This window comes from Colossoma macropomum, unplaced genomic scaffold, assembly GCF_904425465.1.
Source record: "Colossoma macropomum unplaced genomic scaffold, Colossoma_macropomum, whole genome shotgun sequence".
Lineage (NCBI taxonomy): Eukaryota > Metazoa > Chordata > Actinopteri > Characiformes > Serrasalmidae > Colossoma > Colossoma macropomum.
In genome coordinates, this window is record NW_023494789.1 from 15,204,836 (window position 1) to 15,224,151 (window position 19,316).

Consider the following 19,316-nt stretch of genomic DNA (forward strand, 5'->3'; position numbering starts at 1 on the left):
TATTGCAAGCACTGTCAGTCATTATGCCTTTATTCTGAAATTCTGCTAGTTAAAAGTTTATTCAGACACTTTTATTAACTAGCTGCTTATCGTTGTGCAGGTAGTAATGTTTTTGGGAAGGCAAAAATGTTCTTAACATTTAATATAAGTTAATGTAAAGAGGTTTTGTTCCAGGTGATTTTGAAGCATTTCTGTTGGTCCATTCATCATGGAATGTTTACACACTGTAAAGGATAGAATAGGACAGGAAATATGGAGATACATGTTTTTTTATTATTATTATTATTTTTTTTCTTTCACTGCGATGATATTCTTCTCATCTAAACCACCCATGCAGTGGTTTGTACTGTAGTCCGTTATGGTTATGGAGGGACTCTCTCACGGCTTTAAACAGAAACTCAGTTTCTGCAGCCAACATTTTTTCTGAAATCAAGAGTATTAAAGGGAGTTTGTCCTCCTTTGCTGCAGTAACCGACTCCACTCTTCTGGGAAGGCTTTATACCAAATGTTGGAATATTCCTGTGAGGATTTTGATGCAGTCGGCCACAAGAGCGTTAGCAAGGTCAGGTACTGATGTTGGATGATTAGTTCTGAATCACAAATGCCACTCTGACTCATCCCAAAGGTACTGAATAGAGCGCCATAAATCCAGAGAATGGAATTCGACTGCTCCACAGCTTACTGCTGGAGGGATTTATACCCCTCAAGATGGCATTTATCACTCATGATGACCTTAGGCTCATGTGCAGCTGTTCCAAAGCATCCCTTTCTACTGGCAGTGCTTTTCTAGGAAGACGGTAAAAGCTGTGTGTATGCAATGAAATACCTGTGTGTGCAATGCCTGAACTGGTGAATTCAGTAATTACAAGAGCTGTCTACTAATTTTTGGACATAGTCGATTTACTTCTTTTATTATTTGTACAAATAACCTGGAAAATATATAGAACATGAAAAAAAATATTGTTTTAGTAATGGCATCGGCACAAGTGTATTATTCCCATTTGGAAAACTGCAATGTGTAGCTTGGGTGTATCTCAAAGAGCTCTCAGTTTAGTAGTAAGGGTACTGCCCAGGGAATCAGCTGTTTTCTAGGGTGTCTCAATGTCAAAAACATTCCAGTGCACTTAAACATTCATCCCCTGAAGGTTCCCATAATTCACTGTAAAAACCATTGAGTATGGACTGTTCACTATGCTCCCTGACTAGATTGCCATTACCTATTATCTACAAAATAATCTATATATTTTACACGTTACATTATTTACTTTATATATTTACAGCACTTTATATATTTCTTAAACATAATGCAACATTGAAGAAAGTTGACTTGCTATGCTAACTATGCCCCTTCAGGAATATTCAGTAAAAGGTTATGCTAGCTTGCTATTGCTAATGCTAGTAATGTTATTCGAATGAAAAAATGCTTAACTGCAATGACTGAAATGTCCCACCCTAAAAACACATTCCTCCTGGACAGCTATGTAAGCATGAGATGTATTGCTGAACTGTTTGAATGGCCTTTCCTCACAAATTGCTAGACTACAGGTGCTAAACTGTTAAATAACTTTAATTTTGCCACAATATCAGCTGAATAACTAATAACTATTTTTCGCATGATTAGAAAACAGACTGCTTTCTGTATGATTCAACAATACAGTGAAGTTTTAGGGTATTTATTAAGAAGGATGAAGTACTGAAATAAATAACTCATGAATCAATAAATGTAGGAACGTGAATGCATGTGGATAAAACCTTTATTTATTTGGACTTGTGCTCGTCTCCATAGTGAGCGGTAGGTTTCGTCACTGAGGCGTCAGTAACCGGTTCTTCAGTGAGAGCTACGAAAGGTCAGTGTAACTCTCAGATGTATGCAGCTCTTTTCGTAGAAAAAGACCTAAAGTTCAGTAGCTGTTCGTGAACAAACCCAATCCCTGATGTGGGATTCGCGAATCTTTCGTAACGGTGCTCTAACGAATTGTGCTACCGTTACCTTGTCGAAAGGATTGTATTGTATTTGAAACATTAAAGTTACTACGGTATAGTAGCTGATGATATGCGCATGCTCAGAAGAGCAGCCGTTAGAAAAGCCTGACCAACCGCGGCTTTATAGCTGCAGTCTCTAGCGTTAACTAATCTACTGAACGTTTATCTAAAGTGGAGAACAGATTTCCCTTTACTTTTCAATGACGAAGTTAATCCATTTTATTTTTTACCTAAAAACACTATTTATAAATGTACTCTTTCATCTGCTGCTAAATGTTCATTTTAGCTACTGTTATTTAGTTAAAGTAAATGTACGGCCCGGTTTGTCCCTTATTTAGATAAAAGGATAAAAAGTAATGTTACAGCAAATAATTAAATGATTCTCAGTGGTCAACAAACCTATGGAAGCCCATTTATGCCTCTTTAAAAAATATGTTCATATAGGTACTCATAATTATGGCTTAGTGTCTTATCATGAGAACATTTTCTCATAATTATGTGATGCTAAGTCATTATTATAAAAAATAAATCGTAATTATAAGATGCTGATTATGATATGCTACGTCCTAATTATGAGAGAATAAGTCATTGCAATATGCAAAATCATCTTTATGAGAGAATAAGTAATAATTATGACGTTCTAAGTCATGCTTATGAGATACTAAGTCATAATTATGGGAAACGTTCTCATTATTATGACTTACTAAAAACAGGTTTGCATACTATTCAGAAAATATTAACAGTATCTAATTCACTGAAATTAAACAGTTTCTTTGGTTATAAAATTGGGTAAATGTTAGCCTCGCATGTTATTATGCTGCAGTGTTTAATGCAGAAAGAAATGTTTTAATGTTTCATAAGTTGCCTTCAGTATCCATCCAATAGCACAACGCTAATTCCTGCTAGTGCCTCGAATGAGATTTCATAAGTTAGTGCCAAGCAAACACATCAGCATTAAACTCTTCATATTTCACTAAGAACCATTTTGGAAAAATGAATCGAACTTGCCATCAATAAGTTCTACTAAATTTGAAAGGCTTTATTAATGTTTCCCACACAGGAGGATTAAAATTCAATATACTCATTTGGGAAATTATAATAATCAGTCTGTTTTTTACATTAAGGACAACATTTGAAGTTGGACAGCCTCATGTTTAATTTGGAGTGTAAACAATTTCTCATTCACTCTTCTGATAATGAAGATGGTTAAAATGGTAAAATCCTTAAACAGAACCCATAACTATAAATTGATATGTTTTTTATTTGTCATTTTCCAGAACTAGAACACGACAACTGGATAAAGAGAAAGCAGAATTAAGAAAGATGAAGAGAAACAAAAAGCAGTGGAAGACGACACAGGAAGAAAAGAAGATTCTGCAGAATGAGATGGGAATTGAGCAGATTCTATAAGAAAATGACATCAAAAGTTTGGAGAAAACAGTGAAACATCATGAGATGGAGATCGTGAGATTCCAGGAGAGAGAAGAAAAGCTGAAAGAAAAGCTGGAGAAAATCAAAGAGAAGATAGCCAGGAAAGAGCGGAAGACTCTGAAGAGAGAGACGAGAATCTGACAAGAGAGCTGCAGGACATGAAGGAGAGGCTGGCGCAGAAAGAAAAACAGAGAGAGGAAGAAAAGAAGGTCACCAACCAGAACACAGTGGAAATAACAATCAGTATAAGTGTAAAGGAAGAAATGAAGATGAACAGAAAAATGGAAACACAGCAAGAGGAAGAAGAACGGAAAGAGAGGAGAGAGAGACAGAGGGCAAGAGAGAAGCACAGGGAGAGAAAAGAACAGCGTAGGGCCGAGCGGATGAAGAAGCTGTTTCCTCACAGAGAGATGTCATCCAGGCCTGAAAAGGAAGCTCAATGCTGGAGTTCTGAAGGCAGAGAGTCCTTTATTGATGGAATCCAGCAGGAAAGTGCTGTCCAGGAGCTGGACAAGCCTGAGGAAAAAGAGAAGCCTAAACCATCCACTCCCTCCCCATCTGACCGTGGCACACATCCCAATACAGAGGACAGTGTGAGGGATGAGAGTGGCGCTGTCCCTCAGGAAGCCAGCCCACAGCCTTAGGCTTTCACTGAGTCAAAAGCTGAAGATCAGGCTTCAGAGACTGATGAGCGAGTGGACAGACAGGTGAGGAGGAAATGGAGTGGAGTGGCCATGACAGTGGGGGAGCAGTGTGCATTGAGGTGGAGAACCTACAGGTGAGGTCTCTACTCACTACTATAAATTATTCTGTTACTATTTTATTACATTAATTTAGTTTGGATCCACTAAATGTCAGGAAAAGACCAAATTTAGCTGATTTAATGAGCTCATCAGCTGATGAAGTCTGGATTGTTGTTTAGATTCACTGAGTTCTAGAACATGTTCTGTTTAGTTGTGTTAAATAACTCTGTAGAAAGTTGGTCAGATGATATAATCTGCAGCTTTTGGTAAACACAACCATGTCTTATTCTCTCAGATGGAGCCTGCAGCACGGAGCTCATCTGGAAGCAAGATGTTGCAGAGTGTGCTGTCCACATTTTGCTCCTTGGTGCAGGTACCTACTTACTACTGCACTATACAAAAAGATGCCATTGTTTATACATGAGAAATCTCTTCAGCCTGAAAATTACATCAAGAAACTGTGAATTTATCAACTTTTTTTCTGTTTAAAGTATTTCAGTAAGAAATTTAATTAAAGTGCACATTGAATGATTAGAACATTTCACCTTTAAAACTTGATTATTGTTTCTGACAGATTCAGAAAAGCATGTCTTTGGACTGTGGGAGGAAACCGGAGTACCCGGAGTAAACCCACGCAGACAGTGGGAGAACATGCAAACTCCACACAGAAATGACCTTGGTCGCCTGGCTGGGAATCGAACCCAGGCTATGCTTGCTGTGAGGCGACAGCGTGCCGCCCGTCATCATATGATCATATTTAAAAGACAAAATTCTTGTTTTACCCAAATTTCCATAAAAATGTAATGACTTTTGTAAATACATAAATAAATAAAAGATCAATAATACTGTTCCAATGCATTATGATTTCTGATTAGCATTGACTTTAAAAACAAGAACTATTGTAAGTAAAAACAAATGGAATACTTTTAGTTTAGCTCAAGTAATATTTTATAAAGAGAATTTCTACTTTTTCTCAAGCTCAGAAGTTTTGCACTTTGTTCAGTGGTTTTCTGGTATGAAGTCTCCTGCAGCTGCAAATGTGGTGGGTGGGTAATGTTAGGGGGCCCACAGTGAAAATGAATATTTTAAACTTTGGTTGTGTAAGATAAGAGTTCACCGTGAAAGCAGATATATGCATTTATCCAAAGGAAATTTAAAAATGACAAAAAACAAAAAACAAAACCTGTCAGTATTACAGTCAGTGAATAGTCAGTCATGATAGAGGGAAGCACAGACATTACCCGGAGGTCAACCAACTCTGTTCTGATGTAAGCCAGGACTGGCCCAGACTTGTCCGCTTTTTGGGGAGTAGAGTACATCACTCACAGAGCTGGTAAAGGAATGTTTTGAACAAACAAACAGAGATATATGATACTTATCAACTTCATCAAACTCCTGTTCAGATAAGGAAGCTAACAGAACGAGGCTGAAGTTGACTTCTTATTCACACTTTTTGTTCCATCTCAAATGCTGCTGTAGAGGCGATGCGTCATTACGGCTCAGTTACAGCTCAAGAGGACTCTCTCTGAGTTTTCTTGAACAGCAAATCGATAAAAGCCGAACGGCAAATGTTTTACTTCGTAATAGCGTGTCATCATAATTTACCCAGTAGAGTAAATCAGTAGTCTGCTGGGGGACAGCAGTACTGTAGCCCTCCTGATGCTTAAGTTTTAGCTCGGTTCCTTCCTGAAAGCAGCCTGAGATAAACTAGCTGACAACGATGGTTTTTACTGTTACTGACAACATGTGAAACTGTTGTTTTAGCTATGAAAAAGGACCACACTCAGTGTGCTGTATTGAGAAGTGGGCTATAACCTGTGTCTTGATCTCTTTACAAGCAAAGTTAGAATAATGCCATAGTTTTATCATCTATATCTAAATAACGAAGAAATCAATCACCCTTGATGAACAGTCTACATCATCGCTAAGTGAAGTCTCGACACTCCTTGGTCAAACGCTAAGACGCTTCCAATCGCCCTCGTATTCCCTGCACAGTGTACTGCACAGGGAATTCAGACATCTTAAGAGCTCGGTAAAGAGGTTGATATTCGATATTCAGCGGATATTCGCGTTTCGCCCCTCCTATTGCTCACAAACAACCTCTTTTCTAAATCGTGGTAAAACAGACAACAAACCACAATCATTATATTTCGTCAAAGTACCCGATCTTTCCATTTCGCCGAGTACTTTTGATGAAAATAGCCGGAATCGCTGCAGTAGGCGCCGAAACCGGTAAGGGACCGTCGGTGAAGTGTGGTAAATATGATGTCACTGATTAAAAACGTAAAACATTCAAAGACACGAGGAGCCTGTTGGCGTTATTTATAAAGACTTTAAACCTACTGAAATAGAGAGATAATGTGAAAATCAATAACTAACACTAACAAGTATACATCTGACCTGATCTGACAAACATACTGCAACCTTTAGATTGATAAAATTTGCCTTAGTTGAAATGCAGAGATTATTTTTTATATGTAATTAATTGGTACTGTGAGACGTCCATAAGACATACACATCTAAAGTCACTTGTAGTGTACAGGTATCCATCTTGCAAAAACAATACAGCCTTTAGTTTGATAACACATTCCCTTTTTTGATTTTTTATGACATTTAAATTCCTACTGTGTCACGTACATATAACATACAGATCTAAAATCACTTGTAGTGTACAGAGACATGCCTGACAAACATACTACAACCTTTAGTTTGGTAAAAGGCACCTCGACTGAATTTTAATGATTTTTTTAAAGAAATAAATTGATACTGTGTGACATCCATACAACTTACAGATCTAAAATCACTTGTAGTGTACAGAGACACACCTGACAAACATACTACAACCTTTAGTTTAGTAAAATATGCCTTGACTGAATTTTAATGATTTTTTTCTAGAAATAAATCGCTAATGTGTCACATCCATATGACGTACAGATCTAAAGTCACTTGTAGTGTACAGAGACATGCCTGACAAACATACTACAACCTTTAGTTTGGTAAAATATGCTTCAACTGAATTTTTATGATTTTTTATAGATATAGATTGATACTGTGTCACATCTATGTGACTTACACTTCTAAAGTCACTTGTAGTGTAGAGAGACATGCCTGACAAACATACTACAACCTTTAGTTTGGTAAAATGCGCCTCGACTGAATTTTAATGATTTTTTTAAAGAAATAAATTGATACTGTGTGACATCCATATGACTTACAGATCTAAAATCACTTATAGTGTACATAGACATGCCTGACAAACATACTACAACCTTTAGTTTGGTAAAATATGCCTCGACTGAATCTTAATGAAATTTTTATAGAAATAAATTGCCGCTGTGTCACATCCATATGACTTAGAGATCTAAAGTCACTTGTAGTGTACAGAGACATGCCTGACAAACATACTACAACCTTTAGTTTGGTAAAATATGCCTCAACTGAATTTTAATGATTTTTTTCTAGAAATAAATCGCTATTGTGACCCATCCATATGACTTACAGATCTAAAGTCACTTATAGTGTACAGAGACACGCCTGACAAACATACTACAACCTTTAGTTTGGTGAAATACGCCTCGACTGAATTTTAATGAATTTTTTCTAGAAATAAATTGCCGCTGTGTCAAATTCATATGACATAGAGATATTGATAGTTGGTTTCTGGTGTGGCTGCTGCATTGTTTCACTGATTTTTGTTTTTAAGAGATTTTCAGAAAATTATTATTATGCTAAAATTTTAAAATGTTTGAATTCAAAATTTGCTGGTACTGTTATTACACACTTTCTTCTATTTGGCTATTTATACAACATGTGGAACTTGTAAAAGTTGGCTCCATGCAGACTGCTTTGGAATGATACCAGGTGCTGTTCCTGATGAGGAAACAACATGGCAATGTGAAATGTGTGAAACAGATGTGTAAAAAAAGTAGTTCAGGAAGATATATGTACTGCGAAGTAAGTATTTTTAAAATAGAAACATTGCAACAAATAATTTTTAATTTTTACTGTTATGTTAGTTTAGTGTTGTGTAAGTTATAGTCAGCTGTTCAGCAATTCGTACCCCAGAATATATTTATTTTAATTCTGCACATCTTTCGATACACTGATGGCAGTTTGTACTTAATTTAGACTGGATACACTTTTGTCAGTTTTATTTCTTTGTTTTTTAAAGATGAATATAATTTTTTGTCACATGGACGTGCCTTAGCAACACTTCATTCATGAAATAATAAAGACAACCAGACTATTGTATGTTGTTCATGTGCGACAAATTATTTGTTCCAGAAAAAACTCATTCTGCCACAGTATGCTAATAAGGTTGTAGTTTGCTTGAGAAAGGTTTTTCAGGAAAATTCTACTGCATATATATTGAATATTCTAGTAGGACTGCAAAACATGTCAAAGTTAAAATGTATTGCCCAAAATTGAAATGCCCACGGCGCAGCTTTGCATAACATGCTCCTAAAACTCCTCATATATATATATATTGCATGTTTTCCAAACCAAAGGTTTATGAGATGTGCGTAAGTACACTAAAAGTGATTGTACATCTGTAGATCTGTATGTAAACAGTCATAGTCATAATTATTAGAAATTAAACAATTAAAAATATTAAAATCTTCAAATTTATATTTTTTTTATAGGTTTGAGTTATTTGTTAAGACAAATGGGTGCTGCGGTAGTATACATGCACCGACCCTCTTAATTAGGGACAATCTGACTCATAGTTTATCAGAGGAAGGTGTCAGTACATCGGCAAGCAGGCACAAACTAGGCAAATTTACAATCAAAATCCAACAAAACAGAAGAATGGTTAAAACAAGAGATATTGCAGAACAAGAACATGGTTAAGAAATGCACTCAGAAAGCTGCAACACTTTGCAAGGCAAGAGACCAAAGTCTTTACATTTAAAACCATTTGCCTTGGCTGTAGCATATTTTGGCTTGTAAAAACACAATATAACGTATGAATTAATACAAACAAGCATTACAGTCAGTGAAGTAAAATGTAATAAGCATTTCTTATGTTTTTAAAAGTACCTGAGATATTGTGAGCTGGTTAGAGCAGCAAAGTTTAGTTCCCAAATTCTCCTTAATGTCCTGAGTCTATGACATCGATTGGTTCAAATCCAAGAACCAGCACTCCTGATTTAATGAAAGACTAATTAACGAAACCGGCTAGTGGATGAAAACTACAATTATTTCTTGAGGTCCACAAGGGTTTAGAAACCCCAAGAGGGTTTGGAATGTTTGGAAATTTGTATTCATCCTAATATTTATGTTTTTCTTAACATTCTTAATTGCTTACTGACCAATTAAATAGCTTTTTAAATACATTTTCCTCAAGTGCCTAAAACATTGAATCAATACTGTTTGTTTGTTATTCAGTCTTAGAAATGGGCCACAAGTGTGTGTGGTAATAAGTGAGTGGAGTCAGAGCCGGAGCGGGCCAGTCCCAAACAAGAGTACACTACATAAAGTGAGGCTCCCAAAGCCCAAAACATTGGGTGAATCTGGACCACGGGATTGGCAGTTTGGACAGGCTTGAGGAGCTGGTCAGTGGTGGAGGCTGGCTGAGCAGGACACTAGAACCCCTGGTGGAACAGAAGAGTGGAGTGACACCAAAAAGTTCACAAGCCTGAAGCTTGATCATTTCCAACCACATTTCCAAAAACGTTGGGACGCTGTACAAAATGTAAATAAAAACAAAATGCAATGATGTGCAAAACATTTAAACTCAATATTTAATTGACAGTAGTACAAAGATACTGAGAAACTGAGAAATGTTATTGTTTTTTGAAAAGTATTTGTCCATTTTGAACATGTTTCAAAAAAGTTGGGACAGAGACAACAAAAGGCTGGTAAAGTTGTGAAAAGTTAAAAAAACAAACCTGGTGTTTGACTGGCATCAGGTCAGTAACATGATTGGGTATAAAGAGCATCTCAGAGAGGCTGAGTCTCTCAGAAGTAAAGATGAGGAGGGGTTCATCACTCTGTGAAAGACCGCACAATTGAATAGTGCAACAATTCAGGAATAACGTTTCTTGACATAAAATAGCAAAGAACTGTTGCTTTTTATCATCTACAGTACATAATGTCATTAAAAGATAAAAGAAATCTCTGTATGCAAGGGACAAGGCCAAAAAACAGTATTTGCTGGCCATGATCTTTGGGACCTCAGGCAGCACTGCATTAAAAACAGACATGATTCTGTAGTGGAACTCACTGCATGGGCTCAGAAACACCTCTGAAAACCACTGTCTGTGAAAACATTTCATCACTGCAATCACAAATGCAAGTTAAAACTTTAAAACACAAAGAAGAAACCGTATATAAACAGGACCATAAATGCTGTCACCTTCTCTGGGCCCAGTCTCATTTAAAATGGAGTGAGGAGAAGTGGAAAAGTGTCCTGTGGTCCAATTAATTGAAATTTGAAATTCTTTTCCCAACTTTTTTGGAAATGGGGTGCTCAAAAATACTCAACTCTACGCCTAAAAAACTACCACCCAGCAGGGTTGTAGTTCCACCACATCTGACTCTAGTATTCAGATGCTCTTAAAGACTTTGATCAAGTGTATGTTCTAAAGTATGTGACATCAGGACTGGAACTATGCACAGATTGTCACAAGCAGGGTTGGGCAGCCATGTAAGATGGAAGTGATTCTCTAGTGGCCATAAAAATGTAGAGGTACTTTTTAAACCTAAAGTTATAGTAGGGTCAATCGATGTGTCTTAAAAAATTAAAAGTGATTTTAGCTCAGTATGTCAAATAGGTGAATAGGAAATTTTAAAGAAGAATAATTAAAATTGACATACACACACACACATTTTCTAAGCTGTTTATCCTTCTGGGTCGCAGGGGGGGAGGGGGAGCCTATTCCAGCAGTCATTTGGCGAAAGGCAGAAAACACCCTGGACAGGTCGCAAGTCCAATGCAGGAAATTAAAATCCAATCAAAGAATAAACGTAGTAAACTTTATAGTAAATGTAGTAAAAGGTTGAAATAGGTTTGTGACATGTTCACTGCAAACCAGTGTACACTAAAATTGTATCACAGTATCAATTTATTTCTATAAAAAATTCATTAAAATTCAGTCAAGGCATATTTTACCAAACTAAAGGTTGTAGTATGTTTGTCAGGCGTGTCTCTGTACACTATAAGTGATTTTAGATCTCTAAGTCATATGGATGTGATAGAGTATCAATTTATTTCTATAAAAAATTCATTAAAATTCAGTCGAGGCATATTTTACCAAACTAAAGGTTGTAGTATGTTTGTCAGGCATGTCTCTGTACACTACAAGTGATTTTAGATCTGTAAGTCATATGGATGTGACACAATTGTGATTTATTTCTATAAAAAATTCATTAAAATTCAGTCGAGGCATATTTTACCAAACTAAAGGTTGTAGTATGTTTGTCAGGTATGTCTCAAACCAAAGCTTGTATGTTATTTGTATTATGTTGTTTAATTAAGTACAAGTTATTTTATTTTGCAGTAGGTTTGTTCAGTGTGTCTCAGTTCAATTTGTAGGTCCACTGCATATGCCTTTAGACTGCCTAATTTGCTAAAAGCGTATACTTAATGTCAGGTATTGATTTTCACATCATCATTATATTTCAGTAGGTTTCAGGTCTTTATAAACAACACCAACAAGCTGCTCATGTTTGTGAATGTTTTACGTTTTTAAGCAGTACCCGCACTTTACCGACGGTCCCTTACCGTGTTACGCGACTACTGCAGCGATTCCGCCTATTTTCATCATATCTACTTGGCGAAATGGAGAGATCGGGTACTTCGGCGAAATATAAAGATTGTAGTTTGTCGTCTGTTTTAACACGATTTAGAAAATGTTATTTCAGAATTTTTAAGAGGTTGTTTGTGAGCAATAGGAGGGGCGAAACGCGAATATCCGCTGAATATCCAATATCAACCTATTTACCGAGCTCATCTTAAGGTCGATTTCAAACCACAGGGAGCGAAATTTCCGTCCCAGACAGCAGGCACTTTTGGGCCTAATCTGTGCCACGGCTCAGTTACGGCACTGGCAAGTGTTGTGTGGGCCAGACGTGGGCCGAATAAATAAATAAATTGTCCTGGTCCATATAACATGAACATGTGATCCACTTTTTGGGTCCTGAGCTGAACTGAATTCCTCTGGCGCTCTTTTGGTGCGTACCTGACTTGCAGCATTCCACTGGGCACCTGACCGACGTTCAACATTGAAATGTTGTTGAAAAAAATGTCAGTTTCAATGTTGATAAAATGCTGAAACAATGTTCAGTGTTAAATGGTTCTGAAAAGCAAAATACTTATAAATCAACATTGAAATTTTAACTTCAATGTTCTACATTATAAATATGACCATAATTATTATTTTTTTAGCACTTTATTATTTTTGATCATGAAACTACTTCAGAAATCTAAATTTATATATTAAAAATGGAAAACAAGAACAACAATATCTAGAAAGTGAGGTTTGTGAAGAAGATTAAGTAAAAATGATGCTGAAATGTAATTTCTATCACAAACTGAACATTTATATCAAGTTAAAAATGATAAATGATGAGTATACGTTAAAATTTAAGAGTTTTTCCAAGCTCACCCGTATTTAGGCGCATGCGCTGCATGGGTCATCAACGTTCAACCGGGCGAGAAAGGCTCTCAGAGCTGCTTCTGGAAACTTCGGGGGGTGTCAAAACACGTTTGGTGAGTAATGCTTAACTAGTTTATTTGACTTACCAATCAGACATGTACTCGAATGTAATCCCATAGCAAATTTGTTAATGTCACACTGTTTATATGTTAAAACGAAAATAAGCATCGATTGCTAACAGTTAGCTAGCTAGTTAACCCGCGCCTGCTATTCTAAGCTAACCTAACCTAGCGAGTCACTGTTTTTATTGTTTGCTCTCACAAAAGAATGTAAGAGATTTTAACGACAATAAAATGTTATTATTTTAAAATTAGAAAGGCAGTGTCGAATTGTAAATATAATAAACTGGGAGTTGCTATACAAGTTAGCTCAAGTTTAGCTAATGTTAGCTGGCAGGTTAGCTAACAGCTGTGCTGGAAGACCATTTAGAGGATAAAACAAAAATCTGAGGGAGAGACGTCGAGTGACTGGTGCTGGAGTTAAAGTTAAAACAGTAAGTTAGTTATCCTAACTAAACTAAGGTATGATTTGGTGCTGCCCTGTGCTTTACATGCTTAAATTCGTATATCTAAAACAATTTGAGCATCCACTTTATGAAAATATCAATTTATATATGATAAGGGGATTGAGAATATTTATTGTAGCACAAGAAAACTGACTATCACTGACTAGAGGTCAGTCAGACTAACATTTTTTAATTCTCCTTCTTTCACCCTCCCTCATGCCCCTTTCTACTTTAATAATAATTATTATAATGATAATGATTTATATAATAACTTCCTGTTATTACTTCTGATATGCAAGTAATTTAAAAACCTGTACAAATATTGATTGAATATTTTACTAAGAGCATTTCTGCTTTTACTCTAGTAGAGAAGTTGTGTACTTTGTCCACCATGCTGCTCCTGGCCTACCAGGAGAGGTTAGGATAAAACCCTGTCTGCATAAACCAGTATTTCTCGGGTTTGGAAGCAATATCTACTGGATTTGAGAGGCTTGTGTGCTTATGCAAATGCAGTTAGTCAACATAAATATGCCTGTGTCTGTTATTTAAGTATTATAGTATTTTAAACGTTTATTAAACATGTTATCTTCCTACAGCCATCCATCTACTGCTTCTGGTTCTTGCCTGATAAGAACTTACAGCTTGTCCCAGGTCCTTTTATTTATAGTAACATTTGTAGTATATTACTAAATCTGTAGCGCAAGATATTGTTAGTATTATGTATTTGAAACAGCGGCTCACCTGCTTTGCTTTTTTTGTACTGGCTGCTGTTCTTTTAGGATCATTTATAAGCTAACTCTCATTTATCTTGTGAGTGTTTATTACTAGTTTTGCTTATTTTTTTGTTTTAGATGCAGCCTTGAAGAATCCATAATCACAAGCTGGTGGTGATAATAAAATTGACCAGAGACTTCCACATCTGTTAAGTGCCGAGTATTTTTAACATTGAAGGGTAGGGTCCAGATGTTCGTTCTCTGTCTGCCTCTCTCTCACACATGCTCTATGTTTACACTCACTGGACACTTTTTATACACCTAAATTAGTTTAACTAGTTAAGCCTGTTTAGCATATGACCACATCACTGCGTTGCTGTGGCGAGAACTGCAGAGGGAGGTCAGGAAGTTATTTTCTACTTGGGAGGCCTGCTGCACCATTTAAGGTGAAACGGGTAAACTGGCGAAAAAGAGGCTGCTTTAGGCCGTCACTTGGAGCAGAGGATAGTATTCTGTGCAGACAACGTGTTAGAGATTGTAGTCCATCTATTTCTCCACCTAATTTGTTTACTCCTTCATCAATTCACAGGACCACAGAATAGGTATCATTTGGGAGGTGGTTTCCTTCTCAGCACTGCAGTGATATTGACATGGTAGTGGTATGTTATTGAGGGTTGTATTGTTGAGGCAGCCAGAATCACCCTTAGTCAACGGCGTACATCAAGGCCAAATGTGGGCCATAAGAGAACTGCAGATGTAGGCCACATTTGGGCCAAAATTTCATTGCTATCTGGGATATGTTGCGTGGACACCCACTGCCACAGGAACTTGCTTTTATGGATGCTTTTTCTGGTTGTATACAAATATCACCACGGTAAACAGTAATACCGGCTCTTAAAAAGTTTGCAAAACTTTTTAAGCACTGCCAGTGCTTTTGTACCATCTCATCATGTGTTTCAAAACCAAAAACAACCATGTAATTAATGGAGTGCACAATTTTTAATTCATCAGAAAAATAGAAAAACAGCACAGACCAGCATGCATTCCGTGCTGGCCTAAGTTAGTTTATGCTGGCTTATGCTGGACTAGTGCTGGTCTGGTGCTTGTCTAGCTTGTCACCCAGCATTGTCATGCTGGTTGACCAGCATACCACCTTGAATGGTAAAGCAGTTACGTTCCTGTATAACAGCTTCTTGTTTGAATTTATCCCTTCCACCTTCAGTGGTGCAGCAGATACATTTTAGTTGCCTCAGCTTCTTGCTTAAATTTTTCCACTCCACTTTGGATGGTGCAGCAGTTACATTCTGGCGCCTCAAGTTCTTGTTCAAATTCTGTCGTTCTGCCTTAAATGGTGCAGAATGGAACTGCTGCATGATTTAAGGTGGAACTGGAAAATGCGAACAGGAAGCCAGCTTTCAGGGGTCTCTCTGTCCTTGAAATGCCTCGCTGTCAACTCTTGGTCTCCTTTTCACCGTTGAAACACTTTTCTCTCCATACTTCTTCTTCAGATCTTCTCCTCTTGGCTGTTTCTTGGTCATCTCTCTTTCTTGATGATGCGTGGAGTTCAGCACATAGCGCTTCCCATTCCCCTGTCCTGTGTATGAGCGTGAGCACCCCCTGTTGCTGATTGCCTGTCGAACCAAGATGCTCTGTTCATTTTCCATTTACAGAGCCAGGGCTATGTACAAACACTAGAAGAAGACATTCACTGAATTTGACAAAAAAACATGTACTGCACCTTTAACTAAAAAGCTTTTCTTTCATATGTACTAATCTAATCAAGTTTTGTCTGTGTAACTTTCTTAGAGCTCTGGGAACGATGAAGGAACTGTGACTGTGCACTACAGTCTGGAAGGACAACCAGTGACAAACCAGTTTACTTTCTGCGTTAAAGCTACTGAGGACTCAGGGTATCACACATGCGCGCACACATACATATATAGACACACACACACTGGATAATCAGTGGAACATTGATCACTGCATCGTCACATCTGGCCGTAAATAGTAGCGATGACCTAGTATTTACTTCTGCCTGCTCCATTTAACAGAGTGGCAATGGAGGGTCGTCGGTTTCCAGCCTCCCTCACAAAACTTCCTCAGCATGGCCAATGGAAGATCAGTTGGCTCGTCTGTTAGTTCCCCCCAGCATGGACAAAAGGCTGTTTTTTTATTTATTTATTTCAAGCAGTATGAAAAGGCTTCACAAATACATTTTGTACGGCAACCTTTATGAACAGACAAGCAATAATCAGTTCAGTTCTTATTAATAGAATATATGCACAAATTATTCAACTGGTATGAAAAGAAAAGGAGAAGGAAAAAATAAATAAATATAAGCAAGGCATTCATTTTCCAAATACACTTGTAATAATGATAGAGCTGTTGCCTCACAGCAAGAAGGGCCTGGGTTCGATTCCCTGGCTGGGCGACCATGGTGTATGGAGTTTTGCATGTTCTCCCTGTGTCTGAGTGAGTTTCCTCCCACAGTCTAAAGACATGCAGTCAGGCCAACTGGACATGCTAAATTGCCCCTCAGTGTGTGTGTGTGAATATACACCAGGCATAACATTATAATCTTTTTTTCTACACTCATTGTCCATTTTATCAGCTCCACTTACTATATAGGTGCACTTTGTAGTTCTACAATAACAGACTGTAGTCCATCTGTTTCTCTGCATACTTTGTTAGCCCCCATTTACCCTGTTCTTCAGTGGTCAGGACCCGCATAGACCCTCACAGAGCAGGTACTATTTGGGTGGTGGATCATTCTCAGCACTGCAGTAACACTGATGTGGGGATGGTGTTAGTGTGTGTTGCGCTGGTCTGAGTGGATCAGACACAGCAGTGCTGCTGGAGTTTTTAAACACCTCAGTGTCAACGCTGGACTGAGAGTAGTCCACCAAACAAAAATATCCAGCTAATAGGGTCCTCTGGGCAGCGTCCTGTGACCACCGATGAAGGACTAGAGGATGACCAACACAAACTGTGCAGCAGCAGATGAGCTATGGTCTCTGACTTTACATCTACAAGGTGGACTGACAAGGTAGGAGTGTCCAATAGAGTGGACAGTGAGTGGACACAGTGTTTAAAAACTCCAGCAGCACTGCTGTGTCTGATCCACTCGTACCAGCACAACACACACTAACACACCACCCCCACGTCAGTGTCACTGCAGTGCTGAGAATGATCCACCAACCAAGTAGTACCTGCTCTGTGAGGGTCCATGGGGGTCCTGACCACTGAAGAACAGGGTAAAACAAATCACAAGACTAAGAGTAACAATAAAACATATAAACCCTACCGAAGTGTTTACTTGTTAAAAATATAATTTGTGAGACAAACTAAGCAAAAATCTATACATTTTTGATTTTGTTAGATGTTCTTTACATATCAAATAACTGCAGCAACAACATTCAGAAATCAATTAAACGAGAAGAGCAGATTAAACAGCATTAATTGCCAGGTTTTTGTTCAAGCTTTAAAGGGTTAACATTTACTGAACTGCTCAATTTACTCTGATAAGAGGTTGGTGCTGTGAGACTCGGTTAGCATGTAGTTGCTTTAGTTTCTCTTAATTGTAATGTCTGTGCTTTGTTTCATGTCTGTTGATATTAAATTTATTATATTCTTTTGACATATAATTGCTTTGGCTCTCAGTGAAAAAATATTCAATTCAAAATCGCCAGTTCTCAATGATAAATTTGTGCTTCATGGCTATAGTCTTGACTAAATGCTATTCAGTAAATCAAGCTGCCCGTCTAGTCAGAGAAAACTCTAACTTTATTACCACAATGTGGCACATAACACTGTAATTTTATGGTAGTACTGCCACCATCAGGTGAAAGGAAAAACTGCTACATATCAGCTGAAGAGCCACTTATTACACACTCTTAAACAGACGTCAAAGGCCAATTAAAATCAGCCTGCGGATCGCATTTGGCCCTGGGTTGGACTGTTCAGCAAAATTTACAACAGACATTTTTAATATATATTTGGTGTTTGTTTGTTGTCTGTGAACAGTGACAAAGTAGGTTTGATCATTTTTGGACATTTATTTTGGGAGATAAGGAGGAGAGAAGGTCAGATGTCCACTGAATGCCCACTATAAAAAAAACATATTTAATATAATATTAAGGGTTTCTTTGCTTTACACTTTATTTGTTTTTCCAAACTGTTGTATTAAAGCAATAGTACACTTGAGGTTGTGTGTTATCACTTGCTGTTGCCAGAAGAAAACCGACAGTTTTTGACATAAATAATTGTTGTTGTTAATTTTTGTTGTTATTATGATTATCAGCTAACACATTGGTATCTGTCTCCACACCATTATGAGTATTAATTCCTGTACTGTGCATTTCTTTTAGATGAAGAGTATGATTCACATCCCGGACACCAAGGTAGATTCCCTCAGCTGTTGAACTCACGTACGAAATGATACCAGCACTTACCCTAGCACATTTGTACTACTTCATTATTTTATATAGTACTATTTTTTCTCTCTCTTCAGGAAAGCCCTGTGAACTCTACATGTAAGTATAAAAGCCACACTTTTTACACATCAATCAATGATGCAATTAAATTCAACACTAAGAATATTCTACCAAATGGAAATAAGCGTGTGTTAGTACTTGTAGTTCTGCTCCCTTGGTCTGGACCAAAGCAGAAAATGATTCACAGTATCATTTTAGTTCTGATTCATTTAGCATTCACACTGACATATTTAACTACAAGCCAGAATATTTAAACAAAAGTCATGGAAGTAAAAAATTGTAACTGATTGGGTGGATTTTATGACATACAGTAACTGTGATAATGTCTGCTGGACTTTATAAATCATGCTGTTCTGTGTTCTATCTGGGCCTGTAGGTTTTATTTATGACTTGTTTTATCTGTCTTGTGATATTAGAGCAATGAGCCCTGAGACTCCCAGTGTTACTGCTGTTTTGCATGATGCCAGGCCGGGTGACATCCCTGTAACGGCCTCGAGTGTCTTACTGCTTTTACGAAACTGAGAAACGTTGGCGCCTTAATACGTAATACATAATACAGGTTGTTACCGAGTCAGAGTTTATGAAGATAATCATAAACACAGGTAAGTGTCAAAGCAAGATTAGACTCGTCTTTTCCACATACGATGGTTCTTTCCGTATTTGGTCCGTTTAGATGTCTTTGGTCCGTATTGTGCTCATACTTCAAATGAATCGCTCCAGAGTTCGTGTTGAAGTGAACCAAGATTGACCTGGATTGCGTTTCCCAAAAGCATCCATGAGAGACCATT

At 37.5% G+C, this 19,316-nt stretch overlaps 1 long non-coding RNA gene across 1 annotated transcript; it reads left to right on the forward strand.

Moving 5' to 3' along the window:
* The first annotated feature begins 14,196 nt into the window (after positions 1-14,196).
* Positions 14,197-18,436, forward strand: LOC118807510. Its single transcript, XR_005007227.1, has 3 exons — positions 14,197-14,274; positions 15,842-15,945; positions 18,403-18,436. It is a non-coding gene; the product is annotated as an uncharacterized LOC118807510 (long non-coding RNA).
* The last annotated feature ends 880 nt before the right edge of the window (positions 18,437-19,316 follow it).